The sequence below is a fragment of the Scyliorhinus canicula genome, chromosome 7 (assembly GCF_902713615.1).
Source record: "Scyliorhinus canicula chromosome 7, sScyCan1.1, whole genome shotgun sequence".
Taxonomy (NCBI): Eukaryota; Metazoa; Chordata; class Chondrichthyes; order Carcharhiniformes; family Scyliorhinidae; genus Scyliorhinus; species Scyliorhinus canicula.
Window position 1 is genome coordinate 187951325 of NC_052152.1, and position 23550 is coordinate 187974874.

Genomic DNA, 23550 nt, shown 5'->3' on the forward strand with positions numbered 1-23550 from the left:
AAGTTCCGATGAGCTAGTTTTTACACTTAAAAGTTTAAACTGATTTTAAAAATACTTAGTTATCCAGCGACAATGCTGTTTGATTTCTCATGAGGAGATGGAGCTGGCTATCCTGTCGGTTCTGCTCTCTCATTTCTAAATCTGAACATCAGTCACATTCTGCTGAATACCGCTCGATGCATACATTTGAGCAGAATGGATGGAGTTGTGCCTCCCCCTACTCGTGGGAAGAGTGAGCAGGCAGCACAACCAAAGCTAATTGTTGTTGGTGCCACTTGGTGCAATGCAACCCGAGCAGAGATGAAGTTGGGCAAAATTCCAATCATCCATAAATCCTGGCTGGGTTCGGAACATCACCATTTGCTGAGTTACATGATGTGAATAGTGCTTTCCCTTGAAGCTACGCAAAGCCAATTCTGTTTCTTTCTCTGTGAGAATGATTTTAGTTTGTGAAAGAGTGGAATGATGATTCTTTCAGGTTCATTTTATATGTGAGTGATACAATGTGCCAAAAATGTTTTTAATGGCTATTTTTGGCAATTGCAGATGTCATTCCTCATTGTGAAACTTCCTGAAAAACTAAGCCGATAGTTAACGGGCAAAGAAGATTCCTGACTTGCTTACACATTCGGGCCGTACCTTTTGAGATCCAGGACGTTATATCTTGGGGTTGTCCCTCCCCCGCCCCGAAAGTTTCCAGGTAAGGTTTGCACGGCTAATAGCTACCCAGAAAAGGTTTGAAGAAGTAAAACCGCTTCTAGCTTCCAGGTAACTGTTGTACAAACCCATAACGAACTGCCACAGGACACCTCCGACACACATGAAGGCCCAGGTAACTCCCTCCATCCCCTGACTACCCCCGCCACAGGACTCCCCAAACTCCCCCCCTCCTCCCAACGGGACTCGCCATTCTCTAACTATCACTACTACACCCCAGAACCTCACCACCCCAAGCCCAACTACACCGCCCCAACGGAACTTCCTCTACCCCCAGATTATTTCCACCCCCGGCACTACCCCTCCAAAAGATTCCTCACCCCCCCCCCCCCCACCATGAAAGTTCCCCCAGCCCTCGACTCCACACCCTTCCCCCCAGGCCAGGCCTAACTTGACTGCCCCTCCTGACTCCCCAATCAGTTACCCCGCTGATGGGCCCCCGCCTCCGTCCCTCAGTGGGGGAGTTGGTATTCAATGAGGCTTACGGGGAGGCTAATTGGTCCCTCCCCATAGGTCTCATGCTGGTTATAACACAATCAGACACCGATTGCCACTCCATGGAGGTTCAGGCCCTATGTCAAGGAATAGTCAGCATCCTGTTTACTAATGTGAATAATGTCACATTGGCTGTAAAATGCTTTGAAATGGCCTGGGGTCATGAAAGGTGCAATATAATAGAATTTACAGTGCAGAAGGAAGCCATTCGGCCCATCGAGTCTGCACAGGCCCTTGGAAAGAGCACCCTACCCAAGACTCATGCAAGTCTTTTTTCCATAATTCAGTGAAGGTGGGGATAAAGGAGAAGACATACCAGTCCAAGGATAGCTCTTATATTACTCTCCCTACACCATCTATTGGGTCCACACCCAAACGTGTGGTCTTCTCTTCATAACAGGCAAAATGGCATGAATTTAATGATTCCCCCTTCCCTCTCTATATCTCCTGTGAACTGTTATGTTCTGCTACATCCTGTAAAATGATGTAATAATAAATATATGTTAGATATATGAATGTGAGAGATGTGTGCAACTTAATTCCCAAGATTCCGTGGGCAGAATTCTCCCATCCTGTCCATGGTAGGTTCGGTGGAAGGCGGGAGCGGAGAATCTAGCTGCAGCATAAAAGTTGAAAGCCCGCTGGTGTAAAACTAAGTTGCAATTTTCCCAGTGGCAGCTCAATGATGAGTCGGTCTTCCCGCTGGCTGGTGGGGTGCGTGCCATTAGCTCTCACAAACAGGGCGGCACAGTGGCACAGCGGTTATCACTGCTGCATCGCAGCGCCAGGGACCCTGGGTTTGCCCCGGATAAGTGCTGCACCTGGGGTTGGTGAGTACAGGGGCCTCCTTCACCCTCCTGTGCACACCAATGTCTATCTGCTGTGGGACTCACACAGCCACCGTAACAATGGCCCGAAGTCTGATCAGGGGTGGAATGCGTGGTGAGGCTGGGAGCAGGGTGGCTTGATGAAGGCAAGAGTGGCATCGTGGAAGGACGGCTGCAAAAGGAGTGGGGGAAGGGCGAGGGCTCACAGTGGCAGGCTGTGGGGCAAGGAGGTGGATGAAGAACAATGGAAGGCAGAGGGAAGACTAAGGGGAAGACAGCTGGCCCCTGAGAGGGCTGCATGAAAATCTCACAAACAAGGGGGGGGGGGTCAAAGGGATACCACATTGTTTGCTCTTTGGGGATGGATCCTCCAGAGGTGGTTGGTAGAGGTCCAAGTGGGGCATAGGCGCCTCACAGGTGATGGGCTTGGGGGAGGGGGGGGGGAGGTGGTTGAATCGAGGAACAGAATTCTTCTTCAGGCTGGTAGCCTTTTCCCTCTGGGTTGCTGGCATCCTGCATGGTCTGGCGAAGATAGGTAGGCTGGAGAGGATGATACAAGTTGGTATTTAAATATGGCGGAGGAAGCTTCGAACCCGCCAGCAGACAGTGGACAGGTGAAGGAACTCCGGCCCACCAAATGTCTCGGAGGGGAACTCACCTGTGCATAATTAATGAGGTTCCATGTGCAGAATCTGATGTGTGATCCCACAGATCTCACTAGCACAGAAGTCGGAGCCACCCGACAACACATTTTGATTCAAACTTGGACAATTCTGACCCTTTTTTTAACGTGTGTAACAGCATTAAAATCCCAGGATTGGATACAGTGTGTGGTACTTGTAACATTTCAATGGTAACAATGTTAGGCTACTTTATATACTTGTAGTGTACTATAGAACAGGTTAGAACTCCAAAAAGACATGGACAAGTAGATGGAATGGGCAGATAGGTGGCTGATGAAGTTCAATGTGGAGAAGTGTGAGGTGATGCATTTTGGCAGGAAAAACATGGAGAGACCATATAAAATAAGGGGTAAAATTCTTAAGGGGTGCAGGAGCAGAGGGACCCAGGTGTATATATGCATAGAAGATTGAAATCAATAGGACAGGTGGAGAGAGCAGCAAATAACACACAGAGTATTCTGAGCTTTATTAATAGAGGCATAAAGTACAGGAAAAAGGAGGTTATGCTGAATTTATACAAGACACGAGTGAGACCTCAGCTGGTATATTGTGAACAGTTCTGGGCGCCACACTATAGGAAGGATGTGACACATTGGGGAGAGTGCAGAAGAGGTTTACAAGAAAGGTTCTCGGGATGAGAAACTTCAGTTATAAGGGTAGATTGGAGAGGTTGGGACTGCTCTCATTGGAGAGAAGAAGGCTGAGAGGCGATTTGATGGAGATGTTCAAAGTCATGAGGGGTTGGACTGTGTTGAGAGGGAGAAACTGTTCCCGCTTGTAAAAGGATCAAGAACGAGAGAGCATCGATTTAAAGTGATTTGCGGAAGAAGCAAATGTGATGTGAGAAAGTTCATTTCTCGCACAGCGAGTACACTTCCTGGAAGCATGGTGGTGATGCGACCATCAATTCACTCAAGACACGAGTAGAAGTAAACTGTGGCTTTAATCGACTTACAACTGAGCCTGCCTGCGACCAGATGAACTGAGGGCAGGCTCGCAAGACTGCAGCACTTTATACCTCCGGTTGTGGGAGGAGCCATGGGCGGAGCCATGGGCGGAGCCAAGGGTGGAGCCCTGTACATGCTCCACATCTCCCCCTGTGGGCAGAGCCGCGCAACGGCTCACAGATGGAGCCCACAGGGACACAGTGATACACAGTGTGAATTTATATCATACATTCACCACATTCACCCCCTGTTAAAAAAAATCAAGTCCGGTGGGGGTGACGGGTCTATAGGTTAAGCCAGTGTGGTGCTCGAATCGTTCGCTGGGATCGGCGGAGCACCAGGGTTGCAGCCGCTTTGGATGGCTGTGTGAATCTGAGGGTGGACTCCGGGTGTGGTTTGTTCCGAGCTTCGTTCCTGACCGGTGTGACGGGTGAAAGGGGGCGCAGGAAATCTGTAGGTGCGGGGGCACAGGGCGTGGGGGGTCGGCTGGGGTGTGGTGTGAGGGGTACCTCGGCAGTAGTGGTGGTGGTGGATCCTGCAGGCGCCAGGTCCCGGAGGGAAACGGTGTCCTGCCGGCCGTCGGGGTGCTTGATAAATGCGTAGTGGGGGTTTGAATGTAGTAGTAGGACCCTCTCTACCAGCAGGTCTGTTTTATGTGTCCGGACGTGCTTCCGGCGGAGAACAGGGCCCGGTGTCCTCAACCAGGATGAAAGCGAAGCCCCCGTGGTAGTGCCCCAGGTCTGGATGAACAAAGCTCTCGGTGCTCCCGGAGTCCCGTTGTATCCATTGACTTGAACGGACATCATGGAGCTTCTGAGGTGCTTTGGCGCGACTGGTCCAAAGTGGCTGCGTTAAGTTGCGGGTAGTCGGTGGCGTGGTCAGCGGTGTTGGAGCGGCCCCGTGATGACTGTCCGCGGAGGTCGTAGTCGGCGATTTGCATATCGGCTGATAGCCAAGATGGCGGCCCCCGTTGATTGCACGTGGCGGGCGGCGAGGAAGATGGCATCCAAGATGGCCGCCCCCATTGAACGCACGTGGTGGGCGGCGAGGAAGATGGTGCACAAGATGGTGGCCCCCATGAGTCGCACATGGCCGGCCATGTGGGAGAGGATTGCCAAGATGGCGGCCCCCATGAGTCGCACATGTCGTGCGGAGGCGGAGTCGGCAGACACACTGCCACATTGCAGGGTATGCGGGCCTGTGAGTTGGTGGGGCGATTGTTCTAGATAGCGTTCGAGTTTGAGGATTTGGTTTTAGCCAGGCATACCTTCGCAAAGTGTCCTTGCCGTCCGCAGCTACTGCAGGTCGCGTTGTGGGCCGGGCAGTGCTGCTGTGGGTGTTGGGGCTGGCTGCAAAAGTGGCACGATAGCACTCCGTGGTGGGCAGGTGGCCGCGTGGCGCAGGCCTGGAGTAGTCTCTTGTCGGGGGTCCACGATGGGGTCACGTGGTCGGCTGGGAACGAGTTTAAACTTTGAAAAGCAACCTCCAACGATGTCGCTAGCGTCACTGTGTCCTCCAGGTTCTGGGCCCCTTTTTCGAGGAGACACTGGTGCACGTAATTGGACCGGACCCCTGCAACATACACGTCTCGGATGGCGAGAACCATGTGCTGGGAGGCTGTCACAGCCTGGAAGTTACATTCCCATGCTGGAGCTTTTAGGTCACGCAGGTAATCTTCTAGCGACTCTGCAGGGCGCTGGCAGTGGGTAGTAAAGATAAGCCGCGCGTAAACTTCATTTACGGGCCGCACATATAGGCAGTCGAGTATCACGAGGGCCTCGGTGTACGAGCCGGTACTATCAAGTCGAGTTGAAATGCGATGGCTCACCCGTGCGTGTAGAAGACTGAGTTTCTGTTCTTCAGTAACAGCGGAGGTAGTCGACGCAGCCAAGTAGGCCTTGAAGCACCGAAGCCAATGCAGAAATATTTCCTTCGTTTCTGCAGCCTGTGGATCGAGTTCCAGTCGATCAGGTTTGAGGGCTGATTCCATGGTAGTTTTTTAAGTCAATTAAATTGACGCGACCATCAATTCACTCAAGACACGAGTAGAAGTAAACTGTGGCTTTAATCGACTTACAACTGAGCCTGCCTGCGACCAGATGAACTGAGGGCAGGCTCGCAAGACCGCAGCACTTTATACTTCTGGTTGTGGGAGGAGCCATGGGCGAAGTCATGGGCGGAGCCAAGGGTGGAGCCCTGTACATGCTCCTCATCTCCCCCTGTGGGCAGAGCCACGCAATGGCTCACAGATGGAGCCCACAGGGACACAGTGATACACAGTGTGAATTTATATTATACATTCACCACAGGTGGAGGCAAGATTAATCTAGGCATTCAGGAGGGCATCAGATGATTGCTTGAACAGAAACAACGTGCAAGGATATGGGAGAAAGGCAGGGGAATGGTAATAAGCAATGCTGCTTGTTTGGAGAGCCAGTGCAAATACTACAAAGGGCCAAATGGCATCCTTCTGCACCGTAACAATTCTGTAAACTTGTAGTGTAGAAGAAAGAGCCCCGTACATTAAAAAGGCGAACATCTGGAAAAGTTCACTGTGATCTCTCTCTGTCCATGATGTTGACAATAAGGAGAATAAATATGCTTTGCAAAACAACCTGATATAATTTGGTCGCATGGTTTCATATGGTAACCTTAGGTCAGCCAGCAAATCTCTTTCTGATCATCTCTCAGAAGGCCACAATCAGACCACTTACAATTTCTCTCACCTTTATTAATGCGGAATGCTATAATTGCAGGTCTGTCTTCTGCTCCAACCTTCTGAACCTCTTGCAAAAAGAGTCCCCATAGCCTGACCACAGAATGGAGACTCTTAACTCAGACACAGTATACATTGAAACATAAACCACAGTCCTTTCAAAGCTGCTGGTGGTGGAAATTTCAAACTATGACCTAGAGCTACATTGACTCCAGCCCCCAAGGGTAAACTGGTGCAAGGAATGATCCCTGTACCTTAACTGTAGTCCCAAGTGCACCCAATATTGATCTTCAGTCTGCATTAAAGACTTGTGCATCTACCGTGTGTCTCCAGTCAACCCTCTTTCAAAGTTGCTTTTAACTTTTAACATCAGCAGGGCATGTCTGACTGGGATGGGGGAAACTGGGATAGGAGTACTAATTGGGACAAGGCGATGCATGGGGCATTGGGGGAGGAGGTGAAAGTGGGGGTGTAGAGTGGGATGGGTTCTGTTGAAATATCAGGACATTAGGTTGAGATTGCATACTAGATTGCAGTTCAATTTTTCCACAAGGGACCTCAAATAGGAGGATAAGAGGCCAAACGCATAAGCAAAGGGCTTCATCCCATTTCAGATTAGGGTTTTGGATGCCTAATCTTTCTCTTGCATCAATCTGGTTGGTGATGTAATGAACATGCACTGCCTGATGGTGATACAGGAGGATTGGATGGGGGATCAGTGACTGAAAAATGGTACAGTGTCATCAAATTTCTAACACTATGTGTTGCCCACAGGACATGAATTTAAGAGCTGGGAGGACCACAGATATAATTAAAACTGCCAGCCTCTTGCATTGTGGTGAAAGGTCAATTGCTTGTTCCTAATGTGTGGGCTGCACGGTTGCACAGTGGTTAGCACTATTGCAGCACAGCACTAGGGACCTGGGTTTGATTCTCAGCTTGTGTCATTGCCTGTGCAGAGTCTGCACATTCTCCCTGTCTCTGCTTGGGTTTCCTCCAGATGCTCCGGTTTCCTCCCACAGTCCAGAGACGTGCAGGTTAGGTGAATTGGCCATTCTAAATTGCCCTTAGTGTCGAATAAGGTTAGGTTGGGTTACTGGGTTACAAGGGTAGGGTGGAGGTGTGAGCTTAGGTGGGTGATCTTTCCAAGGGCCGGTGCAGACTCGATGGGCCAAATGGCCTCCTTCTGCACTGTAAATTCTATGATTCTATGATTTGATATGCAACATTAACAGCACCATTGCCCTGAAGCCACAATAGTTATCTATCTATGTGACTTGATGGCGAAGAAGCTTGAGAATGCTGAAATTTAACTTCCTCGAACTGCATTGGAGACTATAAGAAGATTGTCCATACCATAAGATCTGTTCTGATGAGACCTCTTCAGAATATTGTCATTCAAAGTATATTGAATGTAACCATGTGAGCTGTTTTCACAATAGGTTAATTCATTGGTGATTGAAATGTAAGTGCACTGTGTGGTGTTCTTTGTGTTGCTTAATTCAGGATGGTTGGCGTAGTGTTCACAAAGACCACAAAACAGCTTGTACTCGAACAAAGCTAGAAATTTATTAACACGATAACTTTGGATCCCGAAGTATGATACAGTTGATTATTAACATATAAACTACTCTAATCTACAACCAATCTTTATATTGTTATAAACTACGATCTGCTCTTACTCACACTATCTTTACTTATGTCTATCTCTAGCTAACTCCTGTGCTACTCTCTCCCACAAGGCTTAGCATCAGTGCCTTATATACTTGTCGATGCAGCTCGCTCCAGTGGCTACTCTAGACATTTCATTAACTCTTGCAGTTATTACAGTTCTGATAATACCACATAATAATAATAATAATGATCTTTATTATTGTCACAAGTAGGCTTACATTAACACTGCAATGAAGTTACTGTGAAAAGCCCCTCGACGCCACATTCCGGCACCTGTCAGGTACACAGAGGGAGAATTCAGAATGTCCAAATTACCTAACAGCACGTCCTTCGGGACTTGTGGGAGGAAACCGGTGCACCCGGAGAAAACTCACGCACATGCAGGGAGAACATGCAGACTCCAAGCAGGAATCAAACCTGGGACCCTGGCGCTGTGAAGCAATAGTGCTACCCACTGTGCTACTGTGCCGCCCTTTCTTTAATTCTTTCATCTCCCTTTCTTCGTATACGAAAAATTATCAGAAACTTTGGTGGTGATATTCTTCTTTGAACATTACATTACTGAGTATTGATCATAAACTTCTTATCAGTTTGTACATTCTTTGCAAATAACTGTCACATCACTTTGTTGATGAAATGAGTAATTATTATAGTCATCACAAATTTAGTCTTTCTGGTGGTTGTCATAATATCCACTCATATATATAATGAGATGCAGACAGGCAGTGATTGATACACAGGATGACCAATGAACACACAACACATAACAACCAATCACCAGACAGGACACCACCACTGTAAAGCCCACAGGGCATTAAGACTCTCCCTCTCTCAGGACCCAGCTACTGAGACAGTCAGAGTGCACAGGTTAGTCAGCACTATTACCATGCGGTAGCTAGTAAGTCTGGTCAAGCCAGTAAGAGGTCATCAGTTGGATTAGTAGAGTGTCAACTCCCAGCTGAACATGTACAGCAGTCCATAGTTAAATAAAACAGCGTTGGATCATCTCCTATGTCAGACGTGTTTTCAGCTTCCCTGCATTCAGTTGCAGTCAACGTTGAACCAACCTGCCTAACACATCAGTGGTCTTGGCTTTCTCATTGATCTTCTTAACGGTGTCTTACAAGTATGCGATTGCTCTTCATATCTTCTTGCTGTATTGGTGTCAAGTAAGGATTGGGATGTTAGGCGGGGTTCTCCATCCCCCCCCCGCCAGGTCGGAGAATCGCCGTGGGGGCAGTGTGAATCACACCCCGCCGGGCCGATGCCGGCTACCGAATTCTCCGGCGCGGTTTTTTTGGCGGGGGCGGGGATCACGCGCACCAGTCAGGGGCCATTGGCAGTGGCCCCCCTCCGGCGATTCTCCGGTCCCCGATGGGCCAAGCGGCCGCCCGTTTTCAGCGAGAATTACACAACATCTGTACCGGCGGGACCTGGCTCTGACGATGGCCTGTGGAGTCCTCGGGGAGGGGGGGGTGTCCTCGAGGGGGGGGGGGATATGGCCCCGGGGGGGCCCCCACGGTGGCCTGGCCCGCGATTGGGGCCCATCGATCTGCGGGCAAGCCTGTGCCGTGGGGGCACTCTTTCCCACCGTGCCGGCCTGTGTAAAGCTCCGCCATGGCCGGCGCAGAGAAGAAACCCCCTGCACATGCGCAGGAATCACGGCAACGGTTCTGGGAACACGCTGGTGCTCCCGTGCATGCGCCAACACGCGCCGGCCGGTGAAGGCCCTTCGGCGCCAGTTGGCGCGGCGCCAACCACTACAGCGCCGGCCTAGCCCCCGAAGGTGTGGAGGTTCAAGCTACTTTTTGGCGCCGGTACGGCCCGCCTGCCGGATACCGGAGAATCCCGGCCGTTATCTGCATCAATAACATTCTGAGGTTGAGACTTAACATGATGGTTGATGTGTAACAGTGCTCTTCTGTTTCGTCTGAACATAGACTCTTATTCAGTCTGAACTAAGTATGGTCTTGGTGAGACTTGTCTTCGAACTTTTGCTATTTGTTGCATCCACCATCGGGATTGTGAACACACACAAAGTCACCTTCTTGTTTGTTTATCATAGTCCTCTTTTTACTTCTGTTTTCTTGATCCATATCTGGAATGTTTATCACAGGTCATGTGGTGCAAACTTGTCTATTGATTAGCGTCTATAAATTTATTAACACTACTAATTATGATTCAATATGCACTCCTAAATAGAACATAGAACATACAGTGAAGAAGCAGGCCATTCGGCCCATCGAGTCTGCACCAACCCACTTAAGCCCTCACTTCCACCCTATTCCCGTGACCCAATAACCCCTCCTAACCTTTCTTTTGGTCACTGAGGGCAATTTAGCATGGCCAATCCACCTGGAGAGTAGGCTTGGGTAGGGTGCTCTTTCCAAGAGCTGGTGCAGACTCGATGGGCCAAATGGCCTCCTTCTGCACTGTAAATTCTATGAAATCAGGATATTCCCTAGGCCTCTGGATTACTAGCTCAGTGACAAGAGTATTATTTAAATAGTAATATATTGGAAAGTATGGATGTACAAAGGGATCTTGGTGCCCTTGTACACCAGTCAATGAACGTGGAGAGGCAGGTACAATAAATAATTAGGACGACAAATGTTTTAGCCTTTATTGCAAAAGGATTTGAGTTCAGATGTAGGGCCTTGGTGAGATCACATCCTGAGTACTGCATGCAGTTTTGGTCTCCCTACCTAAGAAAGGGTATTCTTGTCACAGAGGGAGTGCAGCGAAGGTTCACGAGGCTGATACTAGGGTTGGCAGGACTGTCCGATGAGGAGGGATTGTTTTGACTGGGTCTGCATTCACTGGAATTTAGAAGGATGCGAGGAGATCTGATTGAAATGTATGAAATTCAGACAGGGCTGGACAGACTGAAGGCAGGGAGGATGTTTTCCTTGGTTGGGGAATCTAGAACCAGGGGACACTGCCTCAGGATACGAGGTAGACCATCATTACTCAGAGGGTAGTGAACATACGGAATTCCCCACTACAGAAGGGCTGCGGAAGCCAAGTCACTGAATGTATTCAAGAAAGAGACAGATAATGTTCAGATTTTAATGACATCAAGGGATATGGGGAGAAGGCAGAAATATCGAGGATCAGTCATGATAACATTGAACAGCAGAGCAGGTGCCTACTCCTGCTCCTAGTATCTATGTTTCTATGACAACACCACTACGCCACTGCCACCCCATTACCATCACTGTCACTGTGTGCACATGCTGTTTTATAAAGAGGTCAGTCCATATTTGTTGCGTATGATTTATTAACAGGAAACAGGAATTGAAGGAAATAGCGGTGAGTCAGACAGCCTAGATATGTGAGGTATTGACAGTGACACTGTTGGTGGGTCTCTTCCTGCACCTGGTGGTTTTCATAGCGTGATGATGTTTCCAGAAGAAAGTTTTTTCTAGAACCGGTCGCTAGCCTATCACCAGAGGCTTCTAGCCTCTCCACATCAAATGTAGCTGGCCAGGAGTCCCTACCACTCATCGCCTGCCAGTGAGGTGCGTTGGAAGGATCTTTCAGTTTGATACTCAACCTGTTTGACGCGATCTGACTGCACTTTCCTTGGCCATCAATTCCTGGGGTGGGATTCGAATCTGGAGCCCCTGGTTCGGCAGTCAGGACGCTACCTACTGTGCCGCAAGGGTGCCATCACGAATCCGGCGCGCATATGGTAAACAAGAGCTTCCCGGAACATGCCCAACTTGGCATTCTCTGAAAATTTACTATTCCACTTTTCATTAAGATTCTGAAATGTAAATTCTGTGGGTTCCCGAATCACTGACAGCAAGGACTGCCAACAAAGAATAGTTTGTTCACTAGCCTGGCAGCTACATCAATACTTGTGCTCTGCCCATGCTCCCGGGGATAACTCCTGTGCTTCTTTTGTAACCATGTCACACATTACCATGTGACCACTCGGTCTACATCTTCCCCATTTAGTTGAATACCCGGCCGCATGAGATCAAGAGATAGATGTGACAATGTGCACAGAGGAAACTATGTACAGAACATTGTGTAACATACAAGTTAAATAAGCTAACAGTGCATAATTATTTACTATTTCGGTGAGACACTGTTTGAGCTGTTGCAGCTGGTGCATAGCTCATCCATTCTAGGATAGGCGGTATTAAAGTCCTGGAACCTTGGGCTGGATTCTCCGTTCCTGCGTCTAAGTGCTGACGGCAATGGAGGATCTGTGGAGTTCCACGACGGAAAAATCAGCGCCACACCCGCATCGATTCCACGACTGGTGAGGGGCTAGCACCGGCGCCGCATGAACCACCCGTGGAACATGTGGAAAACGGTGGGGGAATCGCCGGGTCTGTGCTGGACACTCGTAGGTCTGAGAAGCTGCAGCCATTCGAACACTTACAGCCCCACACATGCACCGATCGGGCCCGAAAAGATGGCGCCGTTTGTGCGTACCCCGTCCACCCCGACCCCACAACCCACCTGCTGGCCACTCCTCGCTAGTCCCCCCAGCCCTAGCAGAAGCCACCCGGCCAGCGGCACGGTATGGCAGTGCTGGACATTGTTGAGACCACACGTGGACTGCGTCATTGGGAACTCGTTCCATCGGAGGCGGAGCATCGTGCGTGAGCCCGATAATGAGGTGCAAAGGCAGTGGCAACTGCACGCGGTGCACGACGCGATGATGCCAATTTGGAGAGGGTGGAGCATCGCGACCCACTGTCAAACTGGTGTCCGTCCACCCCGTCAAACTGGTGCCTGCCACGGTTTTGCCGTTGGGAGGTATTCTCTGCCCAATCGCCGTTCCCGATTTTGTCGTCGGGCAATGGTGAATCCTTCCCCTTTTGGTCGATTCTTTCAGGTACCCTGAGTGTGTAGATACACCAGTTGGTGGTCTAGTCTTACTCTGGCCGGTGTCCTTAGTGTGGACAAACCAGAATGCTCCATCAGCTTGTTCTGTGGGCGCAGGGTTTGCTTTGTTGGCCGCTGGAGTAGTCTGCATGTGCACTGGTGGAGGGGGCCTGTGCCATAGGCCCGATTACTGATGTGCTATGTCACCTGTTGTTGCCAGTTCTGATACCTGTAGAAGGTACCGGCTCCTGTGTTCATGGTGAGCACTATTTGAGGCTACCATGTAACTTGTTCAGTTGAGGAACATGGCTGTGAACCACCGCCATCTCATCATGGCCAAGTACGGTCTGAATCCTCACAGTTTGACCTGATGTTAGAGGTCCGAGCCTGTGGGCATTGCGATTGCATTTTGCTTCTCAATCTGCATTGCATGAGGATTTCTGAGACATGGCACATGTACCCACGAGAATCCACTTGAAAATATTTTGTTTATTAAACGGCCAACAGTAACAAAGATTTTAAAATAAACTAGGTAACATTCTAAGAACCACACTAACCATTAAACAACAAGGAGACATCATTGTTCCATATTGGTACTAATAGAAAGCCATATCAGCTCAGTTTCACAAAAAACAAGCAGACGGTATTGCCCCTTTCAGGTTCCTCAACAGAAATGGAGGATAAGCCTGAGAATGTGTTATCATGTCCACAGCTTAGTCATAGAAATGATTGGATTGGATTGGATTGGATTTGTTTATTGTCACGTGTACCGAGGTACAATGAAAAGTATTTTTCTGCAAGCAGCTCAACAGATCATTCAGTACATGGTAGAAAAGGAAATTAAACAAAATTCAAGAAAATACATGAGAATACATAATAGGGCAACACAAGATATACAATGTAACTACATAAGCATTGGCATCGGTTGAAGCATACAGGGTGTAGTGTTAATGAGGTCAGTCAATAAGAGGGTCATTTAGGAGTCTGGTGACAGTGGGGAAGAAGCTTTTTTTGAGTCTGTTTGTGCGTGTTCTCAGACTTCTGTATCTCCTGCCCGATGGAAGAAGTCGGAAAAGTGAGTAAGCCGGGTGGGAGGGATCCCTGATTATGCTGCCCGCTTTCCCCCGGCAGAGGGAGGTGTGGATGCAATCCATGGATGGGAGGCAGGTTCGTGTGATGGACTGGGCGGTATTCACGACTCTCAGAAGTTTCTTGCGGTCCTGGGCCGAGCAGTTGCCATACTAGGCTGTGATGCAGCCCGATAGGATGCTTTCTATAGTACATCTGTAAAAGTTGGTAAGGGTTAATGTGGACATGCCGAATTTCCTTAGTTTCCTGAGGAAGTATAGGCGCTGTTGTGCTTTCTTGGTGATAGCGTCGACGTGAGTGGACCAGGACTGATCTGTCCGTCAATGCGTTATTGTCCCACGTATCAGTGCCATTCTCCATCCAGGAGCCGCAGCTATGTAGGCCCTCCCACATGGCCCAATCTCACCAAATCCTGGTCTCCACATAATCCACTGGCACTCAAGGTGCAGCTGAACATCCTTAACTTCCAGTCTGTTTAACCTACGGTGACGTGCCAGTTACATGCAACACTCAGCACATCAGCAATCAGCGAAAGCATTTCTTCAACACCGTCATCAGGTGGCCCATATAGATCAATGTCACACACTAGGTCCCGCAGCGTATTCTTGCTTCAAACCAGATTGGCTTCTGGACTCATACGTCCACCTGAGCCCGGTGTTCCAGGACCCAGGTGTCTTAGAAAATATTGTCCTTCTTTCCAGCTATAGAAAAGGAAGAAAACAGCAACAGCAGCCTTCAGACATTTGCAGCCACTAGCAGGAGCAAGCAGCAAAAACAACCTGCAGCTATGAAGTGCTCTCACAACTAACAAGGTCAATTCCTCATTACAATGGCCTTCAGCTGTAAAGCTAGTGGCTGTTCACAGTCAAAGGGAGTTAAATGGCCTTCAGCATAGAACCAAGAGCTGAGCTTTGTCCTGGAAATGTTTGCTGAGGCAGACAGGCAGCAGCTGTAGTTTTCCCTGTTATGAGTATCCACCATATTTAAAGATGGCTTGAAGGCCTCACAGAAGAAAAGGCCCAGGGGCTACCTCCGACCTGGAACATTTCAGTCTCCTGACCAAGCCCAACCCCCTGAGGGGTTCCCCGCCCCTCCGACCCTTCGGACAGTAGCTCCAGTGCCCTAGAGCAGAATGCAGGAAAATGGAAATGGCGACTGACCTCCTCAGTTCCTCGCAGCAGCCATTGCGCCAGCTTCACGTTTTTAAAAAGGAGTACTAAACGCTGTGATTTCTCGCTGGGGAGCTGGTTAATTTCCGGGAGGTAGTTACATTCAACTTCAAACTCACTAATGATTTAGATTTATTGTCAAGTGTACTGAGGTATAGTGAAAAGTATTGTTCTGCGTACAGTCCAGGAAGATCGTTCCATACATGAAAGACAGGACATGTGCTAAATGCACAATGTAAATACAGAGACATCGGGTGAAGCATACTGAATGTAGAGCTTCAACAGTAGAGAAGATATGTAGAGAGATCATTTCAGTCTATAAGAGGGCCATTCAGGAGTCGAGTAACAGCGGGGAAGAAGCTGCTTTTGAATCTGTTGGTGCGCGTTCTCAGACTTTTGTACCTTCTGTCGTATCTAATGAGATGGGAATGAATACAAATGAAGGTTAATGATACGCTCGCCATATTTGGGTGAGGTCTTGAACTTGCCATCAGGGGCGGGCCGGTTAGATAGGAAACTGATAGGGCAGCACGGTGGCACAGTGGTTAGCATTGCTGCCTATGGCGCTGAGGACCCGGGTTCGAATCCCGGCTCTGGGTCACTGTCCGTGAGGAGTTTGCACATTCTCCCCGTGTCTGCGTGGGTTTCACCCCCACAACCCAAAAGATGTGCAGGATAGGTGGATTGGCCATGCTAAATTGCCCCTTAATTGGAAAAAAATAATTGGGTACTCTAAATTTTAAAAAAAATAGGAAACTGATTTGCGCCTGGCGCAAATCTTGATTTTGGCCTTTCCCGCCATTTAACTGATGCACCCAAATTCGTGCCAGGTGCAACGCGATGGTTAAATCGCACCCTCAGTGTCCAAAAATGTGCAGGTTTTCAGTGGCTGTATTTGAGATGCTCAACCTTTGGTTTTTTTAAAGTATCGAAACATGTTTAATTTACTGAGAGAATGGCTCGTGAAAACCAATAAAGCAGCTCAGCATTGTTTGTCTTAACATCATTTTCAGACATTTTAAATCACTGGTGGAGAACTGGACATAATAATAAAAAGTGCTCATTTTTGCTGATAAACCCATTTATTGGTTATATTCGTAAAAGTAAAAATGCAATGAAAGGACACTTTTTAATGGAAGGGAAAAGAGAAAAGCTCATGTTCTATTGCACTGCTCAAATGCGTTGAATTGCGAGAGATCTCACATTTGTGTTTATGCAAATAAGTTCCAGGAAACCCGTGAACTATAAGTCAGCCTGTGCAAATTTAAATGTAGCAGCCACGCCAGTATGCAAGTCAAAGGTCAGGACCACACTGGACAGCAGAGCAGGGCAGCATGATTCACTATGGAGGATGGAGTCAAGTTGTACGTTCACTCTGGATTCACACTACATTTTAGATTGAAGCTAAACCAGGAATGTAGGTCCACTTTATTACGATCCTTAGCCAGACCCCTGGACACTGCGAGTGGGGGAGGGAGAGGGGGGGGGGGGGGGGGGGGGGGGGGGGGAAGATTCAATTCGGCACTACTAACAATTTGGGATTCAGGATGAATAAATCCATTTGATTCCATGGGTTTTAAACAAACAAAAGTAAAATTTTAATATGCAAGTCCAGAAAGGTAAAATTAAAATGACAATATCTATCTTCTAACAGGTATATATGAGGTACATGTGAATTGACAGGTGAACAGTGGTTGGACACACCATACAGTAGATGGCAGACGCGACCAAGCCAGATTCCATGAACATCTCAACAATCCAGCCAGACATTCATCACATTGTGACCCGCCCAATCCCACTGAAACTTTGTTTTTCTCAAGAGGGTTTCCAGTCCCCACATTTGAAAATCTCAACTTGGAATGCTCTCCAAAAGTGGCTCCCACTTCAGCGGCCCATCTCACAGGGTTTAATCTCGCCTTCCATGATTCCTTTCACCTAGATCTCCAAGCAGACTCAGGCTTCAACTTCAAAGCACAATTTCAGATCATCAGCTATGCCAAGCAGAACACTGCTGCTCCAAAAGGGCACCTTTGCCACAATGGGGTGCAGCACGGGCCGAGTCGCCGACCTTTGGCTGCCTTCCCGGATATTCAGGGCTCCTTTCGTGCTGAGATTGCTTAAAGGTTGCTCCCTGCAGCTCTTCCTTGCATTTCATAGAATTTACAGTGCAGAAGAAGGCCATCCGGCCCATCGTGTCTGCACCGGCTCCTGGAAAGAACACCACACCCAAGGTCAACACCTCCACCCCATCCCCACAACCCAGCAACCCCACCCAACACTAAGGGCTATTTTGGACACTAAGGGCAATTTATCATGGCCAATCCACCTAACCTGCCATGAGGGGCAGCACGGTAGCATTGTGGATTGCACAATCGCTTCACAGCTCCAGGGTCCCAGGTTCAACTCCGGCTTGGGTCACTGTCTGTGCGGAGTCTGCACATCCTCCCCGTGTGTGCGTGGGTTTCATCCGGGTGCTCCCGGAAAGAGCACCACACCCAAGGTCAACACTTCCACCCCATCCCCATAACCCAATAACCCCACCCAACACTAAGGGACACTATGGGCAATTTATCATGGCCAATCCACCTAACCTGCACACCTTTGGACTGTGGGAGGAAACCGGAGCACCCGGAGAGGATATGCAGACTCCGCACAGACAGTGACCCAAGCCAGAATCGAACCTGGGACCCTGGAGCTGTGAAGCAATTGTGCTATCCACAATCCTACCGTGCTGCCCTTTGTGCCTCTTACACTGCTTCTTTCTTTAATTTCACTTAAGTGGACCTTTCAGGTCATCTTTGTAGTGTATTCTTTCCTTTTGTGTGTCCTTGGCTTGAGGAGGATTAAATAGCCGAACAACCCATATGTGGCCAGTTTCCAGCCATGCAGGAGACCCAGGGTTCATCGGGAACCGGAGTTCCCAACCTATGAACCAAAGAAGATAAGTATCTGAGTTTCATCGCTACTTTTAGAAAACTTGTGCTACCCGTCCAACTGGGCGTTCCACTATTAAGTAAGTTCAGCTACTGCTCGACATTTTGCGTGCACGGAAGGCCTGTTTTCCACTTACCGTCTCGCAGACACATTTTGAACATTCCTTATGTGTCTTCTTTCAACTTTTGACCTCACTACTTTCTTATATTACAACAATAATACTTATTGCACACATAAAGTCATATTAGCCTCCTAGCTGAGCTAAATCTATAAGGATAGAAAGGAAGACAGTTCTTGAAATTATTTAGCACTGGTCATCCCCTCCCCCATCCACCTGTGTGAAGCCCCGACCACACCCAATGAATTATGTCAATGTTTTGGGAGTAAATGTGATGACAAATTACACACCGTAAGACCAGGCAAACCGCACAGAAAATGCTGCATAAACTCAGCAAGTCTAGTGGTAGCCACGGAGAGAGAAACAGAGTTAATGTTTCGACCCTTCTACAGAAGGGTACGGGTTGGATTGGATTGGATTTGTTTATTGTCATGTGTACCGAGGTACAGTGAAAAGTATTCTTTTGCGAGCAGCTCAACAGATCATTAAGTACATGGGAAGAAAAGGGAGTAAAAGAAAATACATAATAGGGAGTATCATGGAGAATAAGTTCCCAGTATGGAGTCGGGTCTGTTCTGTAAAAGGGCCATTTTGTCTCAAAACGTTAACTTGTTATCTCCATGGAGATGCCAGACCTGCTGGGTTTATCCAGCATTTTCTGTTTATATTTCAGATTTCCAACATCTGCAGCATTTTGCTTTTCATCTAATTCTAGCTATGGTTGGTTGAGTGATTAATGTTGGTCAGGATACTAGAAGAACTCCTCAGCTCTGTTTCAACACATGGGATCTTATGTTTTTATTATCATTCTTTCACAGATGTGAGCATCTCTGCCAAGGCCATCATTTGTTGCTCGTTCCTAATTGCCACTGGGGCTGGTTTAGCACACTGGGCTAAATCTCTGGCTTTGAAAGCAGACCAAGGCAGGCCAGCAGCACGGTTCAATTCCTGTACCAGCCTCCCCGAACAGACGCCGGAATGTGGCGACTAGGGGCTTTTCACAGTAAATTCATTGAAGCCTACTTGTGACAATAAGCGGTTTTCATTTCATTTCATTGCAAAAGTGTATTTGTCATATCCTGCATAGGACCTACGGGGTGGGAATGCTTGTCTTTCCCGAGCTCCTTGCGGAATAGGAGCTCCCCCCGCTAGGGATGACGTATCTCAATTACCCAATGTATATTAGATCGACCAGTAAGGCACCAGCCAGGAGGAACCCAGTAGGGATCTACCGGGAAGTCTAATATATTGCTTGTAAATAAATCTTAGTTCTTACTTTTACTCGGTGTGGAATCTCCGTGTCCTTATTAAACTGGCGACGAGGAGGAAATTGGTTTGCTGTAAATGCTGCAACCTCCTCGGCTGAGCCACCTTCCCAATTTTATGGACCCAGGTTTGGATTTCTTTGATTTGCCGTGTCTCGGTTTGGGTGGTTAGATGTATTGGATGCCGGTGTTGAAGACTGGAACCAATAAGCTGAACGATTGGAATATTTCTTCTGGACCAACAACATCACAGAGAACGAGCGTAAGACGGTCATATTATTGATGGCCAGTGGACCACATATGTTCGTGGTGATCCTGAGACTCATGTATCCGATGATGGCGGATTCGCGAACATTCAACCAGCTCGTGACACTTTTGGTGCAACACTTTAACCCAATCCCGTCGATAATCATTCAAAGGTATCAGTTTAATATGGCGGAAGGGTCCACCTGTGAGTCCGTTACCGGGTTTGTGCCTCTGCTACAGAAGATAGCCGAGTTCTGTGAATATGGAACTGTTTTGTCCGATGTGCTCCGCGATCGTTTGGTCTGCGGTATCAATAATATGCGAATTCAGAAAAAGCTTTTGGGTGCAGTCTCCCTAACGTATTTGGCCTGTACGTTTCACTGATTGGGCAGTGCCGGTGGTCCCCATAATGATGCTGGATCAGACAATAAATTGACAGTGAACACGGCCTCGAGGTTAGACCATTACTCTTTACCTCGTACTGAGGATTTAAATGCAACAATGACTGGTGACTGTATATTTACGAAATTGGACATGAGCAACTCTTACCTACAGCTGGAGCTTAATAAATCCGCACAGAAGCATGTTACAATTAATACGCACAAGAGATTCTATGAGTACACCTGGCTTCCATTCTGAGTCACCTTGGTATGCACAGTCTTCCAGCACGTCATGGGGAACATCCTGTGGGGATTGCCGCGTGTTGAGGTTCACTTGAACAATGTGTTAGCCACGGAACAAGAACACTGGCAGAGCCTTGAGGCGGTGTTGAAACGGTTTTGGGAATATGGGGTATACATGCGCCGCTTGAAGTGCATGTTTCGCGCGAAATAAGTAGTAAATTTGGGGCGTTGGGTGGACTGAGACGGCCTGCACTCGGTCCCCGAAAATGTACAGGCAATCAAAATGGCCCCCTCTCCGCAATACGCCATGGAACATCACTTTGTTTCTTGGATCTGTGAATGATTCTGGGTGCTTTATTCCAAATGATGGCTACACTTCTCTTCCCACTCTATTTGGTTTTGAAAAAGCTTGACGCAAGGCCCAGGGTATAGCATTTAACAAGGTCGAGCGGACGTTGGCTTGTACAGGACATATTTTGACTCCTAAAAACCGTTGAACATCACGTACGATGCTTCACTGTATGGCATTCAAGCACTTTTGCCCCATTGAAGTGACGACGGCTGTGACCGTCCAATCGCTTTTGTCTCCCGGACACTGGCTGTAGCCAAAAGAAAGTATGCCCAGATTGAAAAAGAAGGCATGGTGGATGTATTCGGTGTAAAGCGATTTAATCAATCTGTCTATGGCCGCCATTGTTTTCAGAATCACCGATCACAAGCTATTGCTAGGCTTGTTCCCTGGGGACAAGACAATCCCACCCTTAGTGTCTGCAAGGAGTCAGCCCTAAACTCTGTTATTGGCTGCTTACGAATTATCTTTCGAGCACCAAATTGTGGCCAAGGTTGGTAGCATGACTGGTACTGGCTTGGGGGGCCGAAGGGCCTGTTGCTTTGCTGTATTGTTCTTTGTTCACCGCTCAGCGACCCAGATTGCACATGCTGATGCTTTGAGCCGTCTTCCTCTGCAGGTTGAATCCGCGAACCCTACAGTAGGCAAAGTGATTGCTGTCCGGAATTGACAGCTAGATGGTGGGAACCCCCCACCATCTGGCCTGGACTTGCAAAATCCTACCAACTGTCCTGCCTTGAGACAATTCACACCTCTTTAACCTGGGATTATCCCTCTCTCTGGATCTGTAAAGATTTGATTACCCGCAAATGCTCGCATTCCAAGCATTATCTGGCATCTCTGACTTTGTCTATATCAATGTGTCTGGAACATACCTCTCCATTCACCTGAGGAAGGAGCAGTGCTCCGAAAGCTCGTGTTTGAAACAAACCTGTTGGACTTTAACCTGGTGTTGTAAGACTTCTTATTGTGCTCACCCCAGTCCAACGCCGGCATCTCCACATCTTTCCTTGCTAAGTAGCCATCTGGTGCTATACAGTGGGCAACATGACCAGCTACCAGGGGAGTTGAAGGTTTTCTCCTCAAAATTGTCAGAGTTGACCATGGAGGCTGGCATCCTCCAATAGGGTCCCAGGGTTGTTATCCCTGCGAAGGGACAGGCTGCTGCACCGAAGGACCTTTACAACCGACATCCTGATGGCAGGAACTGGACACAGATATCGAGACATTGGCCCAGTAATGCTCCATCTGTCAAGAGAACCACAAGTTTCCTGTGGTGACACTCCTACACCCTTGGGAGTGGCTGGGGTGCGCTTGGGCCTGTGTGCACGCCAATTTGTTCTGTCTCTGCTTGGGTTTGATGTTTTTCACCCTGGTGGAGGTTCAATAAATGGTGATGACCACCTCTTGGACGACCATCGAGTGCTTGTGCATTCCACCTCCCCCCCCCCCCCCCCCCCCCGCCCCCCCCATCGGAATCCCAGAGGTACTCATGATCCATAACAGGGCCTCTTTTACGAGTGAACAGTTTGCCGCTTTTGTGAAGAGCAACGGGATTTGTCACGTCCGCACCGTCCCATACCATCCGGCATCGAATGGTTTGACAGAGTGAGCCATGCAGACGGTAGAACGAGGGCACAAGAAACAGGCATTTGGCTTGATGGACACAAGACTGGCAAGATCGGTATTCTCGTACAAGACCACATGACACACGGTAACTCGGAGATGTTAATGGGTCGTACACTTCAGATATGCCTGAGTTTGATTCTACCAGGCATCGGCACAAAGATGCATCGTAATCATCATTTGCAAGGGCGTTGCCCAGTTCGACGCGACTTCTTTGAAACTTCCCAGCTGGTGTTCATTCGTGACTTCACCAACGGTTCTCGCTATCTCTCTGGGATTGTCATTCGTCAAATAGGACCACCCTTTTAACAAGTTCGGGTCCGGGGGCAATTAATGAATCGACGCATGTACCACAATCACTCATGGCGATTGTTCCCTTGTGAAGTGTCTTGAAAGAAGCCTGCCCTAGATCTTCCGGCTCCATTGCTGAACCAGCCTGCTGTGATGCGTCCAATCTCTTTCGACGCCGTCATGCCCGACCTTGTGTCGTCTGACTCTGAGATGGGTGTGGTAGTATGACTAGAGGTACTACGGTACCTGGGAGTGTGAGTTACCATTGGTGGAGAAGGCTCGCTGCTCATTGGCCCAAGTGTTTGCATTTCATTGGTCGGGACGTAAGGTAGCTCCGCCCAATGAGGCGGGGTATAAGAACCCGTGTTTCTCAGCAGCCAACCGTCTTTCTGTACTCGAGCTGCTGGGGAAACATCTTGACGATTCGGACTACTTCTTCATTTCAGTAGTTATTGATCGCGCATCAATGGGTACACAGACCTCAGAGATCTCAGACGCCGACTCCGTAGTTCAGCCACCTCCTAAGAATCGTCCGTCGTGTCATTCCAGCCGCCTATACTCCGACTGATTTGGCATATCAGCTCCACGAGGATTTCCCGGAGCCAAAGAGACTGCAATGTCCTCCGTCTGCTCCTCCTTCGCTGTCTCATCGCTCATCGAGGGGGTCTCTGGGCATTTGGGGGGAGGAATATAATAATCTGCACGGGACCTATGGGGTGGGAATGCTCCTTGTGGAGTATATGCTCCCCCAAGACGGTGGGGTATCTCAATTACCCAGTTTATGTAAGGTCAACCAGTCAGGCATTGACCAGGAGGGATCCGGTAGGGCTCTATTGGGAAGTGTGTATGTATTGTTTGTAAATAAAACATTCTCACTTTTACTGGGTGTGTCCTTATTAAAGTATCCATCTGAAAAGGCTGACTTTCTGTCTCTTG

The 23550-nt window shown here is 48.5% G+C and overlaps 1 long non-coding RNA gene across 1 annotated transcript in view; it reads left to right on the top strand.

Annotated features, from left to right (window-relative positions):
* The first annotated feature begins 584 nt into the window (after window positions 1-584).
* Window positions 585-23550, top strand: part of LOC119968677 — a 96464-nt gene continuing 73498 nt past the window's right edge. The window contains exon 1 of the long non-coding RNA XR_005461175.1: window positions 585-700. This is a non-coding gene — a long non-coding RNA (uncharacterized LOC119968677). The remainder of the gene's footprint in view (window positions 701-23550) is intronic.